This window comes from Onychomys torridus, chromosome 7 (genome assembly GCF_903995425.1).
Source record: "Onychomys torridus chromosome 7, mOncTor1.1, whole genome shotgun sequence".
Classification (NCBI taxonomy): Eukaryota; Metazoa; Chordata; class Mammalia; order Rodentia; family Cricetidae; genus Onychomys; species Onychomys torridus.
In genome coordinates, this window is record NC_050449.1 from 69,789,281 (window position 1) to 69,792,421 (window position 3,141).

Here is a 3,141-nt window from a genome sequence, read left to right on the forward strand (position 1 = left end):
GAATCAGGAACTCACTTAGCTTCCACACACTTCACTTTTCTCCTTCTAAACATCTGAGACAACAATGTGTATCTCACATAGAATAAAATTGTTCAATACATGTAACTCCCAATGGCCTGTGTACAGCAAACACTCAAGAAATGATCACTGGCTTAAACGCAGAGTGAGAATCTTTCAAATATGTAAGAACCCAAGGAGTTTGGAGGTCTACATATCCTTTGTGAAAAGATTATTTCATGCTGAATTCTAACCACATAAAAGAGAGCAACAGAGAAATATAACACTATGCTAATGAGACTAGTAATGAGAACATAATTATGCAAATTCTGGTCAAAGGAAAGAATATAAATGTTACAAACTTTAATAATATAGACATAATCATGCTTTTAATATACCATGAGCAAGAAGATATCTTCTGTTTAATTGGCTAATTTTTTTAAAATCTTTATTCCAAAAATCCCACCAAGATGTCCTTATAGCTGCTAAGTCAAATAGTCATAAAAAAGGTATTATGAAGTATTTAAAATTAATCATCCAAAGTGTGGAAACAGCTCTGTGCATTGTAAATAAACATAAAAAATAAAACCAACACTATATACATTACAAATATATATTTACATATAAATATATATAAACTGTTTTAGAGCAAGGGAATTTTAAATAGCAGCAGCTCTGAAACAAAGTTAAACAAGAAACAAATTAACACCAGAAACAAATTAAAACCAGAGATAATTCTCAAATCAATAAAGATAAACTATTGAAACTTACTAAAAGAAAAAAAATTAACTTTGGTTGCACAGGTAAACTAAATGATAAGACCTATGAGAAAAGTTTCGCAAGCCTCATAGAGCTCAGGGGATTGTACAAAAATCGCAAGGGATACAATTGCCCTTAAAAGTCCATCATGAAGCCGGGCATGATGGCTCACATCTTTAATCCCAGCACTTGGGAGACAGAGGCAGGAGAATCTCTGCGAGTTCAAGGGCAGCCTGGTCTACAAAGTGAGTTCCAGGACAGGCAAGGCTACACAGAGAAACTCTGTCTCAAAAAAGAAAGTCCATCATGATATTATCATAAGAAAAATTATACTGGTGATAGAAAACAATAAAATGAGCAAAATTTTTGTGTTAAATTTTGCACAACACATTTAAAAAAACCAACATGGATATTTATGCATTAACAGACTCCTACACATAAATTCTTGTACTCAATTGCTAACAGTGACAAAATGACAAAGTAAAACCTATCAAATTATTCTTGCAGTGGGAATTATTCAAATCACATATCTTGGTCACAAAAAGATAAAACTTAGTAGGTGAAGTACAAAAGAAAATCTGGGCAATTCCACTGTGCTTGATAAATTCACATTTTCTGGGCCAACTGAAAAGTAACAACTAGTTACACTCCAGCAAGTAATGATGTTTCATAATGAGGATGAGAATAGTAACAATACAGACACCACTTGTCCGTATAGGAGTTTCTGGTCAGTATTCTAAGATCTGTAGCAGTCTACTAGCTATCAAAGACTTAATGAAATGAAAAACATAAATTGAATTTCTCACAATTCTGGAGGCCTAAGTCCAATGCTGGGGCACCAGCACAGGGAGCTAGGGCTATATAGTTGAGTGTTGGAGAGGATACATGGGTTCATCTTGAGCACTTAAAATAAGGAGGAAAGGGAGAAGAAATCAGTGGAGGAGGGGAGGAAGAGGGTGGGGGAAGGGAGCAGGGATCTTCTGCTTCCTTTCTGGTGTAGCGTCTTTATTAAGACTTGCCAGTTAGAGGACATATCAGATATTAAACTGTTAAGAACAGATACTATACTTGATCTTAGCCAAAAGGCCAAGAAGCGTTTGATGCAAAAATACTCAATAAAATACTGGCAAACAGACTCCAAGAACACATCAAAACAATTATCCACCACGATCAAGTAGGCTTCATCCCAGGGATGCAAGGGTGGTTCAACATACAAATGTATGTATTACAATGTAATACACCATATAAACAAACTCAAAGAAAAAACCACATGATCATCTCACTAGATGCAAAAAGGCATTTGACAAAATCCAACACCCCTTCATGATAAAGGTCTTGGAGCAATCACAAATACAGGGAACATACCTAAACATAATAAAGGCAATCTACAGCAAGCCAACAGCCAACATCAAATTAAATGGAGAGAAACTCAAAGCAATACCACTAAAATCAGGAACAAGGCAAGGCTGTCCACTCTCCCCATACTTATTCAATATAGTACTTGAAGTTCTAGCCAGAGCAATAACACAAAATAAAGAGATTAAGGGGATACAAATTGGAAAGGAAGAAGTCAAGCTTTCCCTATTTGCAGATGACATGATAGTATACATGAGTGACCCAAAAAATTCAACCAAGGAACTTATACAGCTAATAAAAACCTTCAGCAACATAGCAGGATACAAGATCAACTCAAAAAAAATCAGTAGCCCTCCTATATACAATACACAAACAGGCTGAGAAGGAAATCAGAGATACATCACCCTTTACAATAGCCACAAATGATATAAAATACCATGGAGTTACTCTAACCAAGCAAGTGAAGGACCTATATGACAAGAACTTTAAGTCCCTGAAAAAAGAAACTGGAGAAGATGTCAGAAAATGGAAAGATCTCCCATGCTCATGCACAGGCAGGATTAACATAGTAAAAATGGTGATCTTACCAAAAGCAATCTACAGATTCAACACAATCCCCATCAAATTACCAACACAATTCTTCACAGACCTGGAAAGAATAATACTCAACTTCATATGGAAAAACAAAAATCCCAGGATAGCCAAAAGAATCCTGTACAATAAAACAACCTCTTTAGGCATCACAATCCCTGACCTCAAGCTCTATTATAGATCTACAATAATAAAAACATGGTACTGACATAAAAAACTGACATGTGGACCAATGGAATCGAATTGAAGACCCTGATATTATGAACATATAATTTTTGACAAAGAAGCCAAAACTGTACAATAGAAAAAAGAAAGCATCTTCAACAAATGGTGCTGGCATAACTCGATGTCCATGTGTAGAAGGCTGCAAATAGATCCATATCTGTCACCATGCACAAAACTTAAGTCCAATGTATAGAACTTGCAGGAGAAATTGAA

The 3,141-nt window shown here is 35.4% G+C and overlaps 1 pseudogene; it reads right to left on the reverse strand.

The window, feature by feature from the left end:
• Positions 1-1,752: 1,752 nt before the first annotated feature.
• On the reverse strand, positions 1,753-1,854 carry LOC118588173 (annotated as a pseudogene).
• Between the last annotated feature and the right edge of the window lie 1,287 nt (positions 1,855-3,141).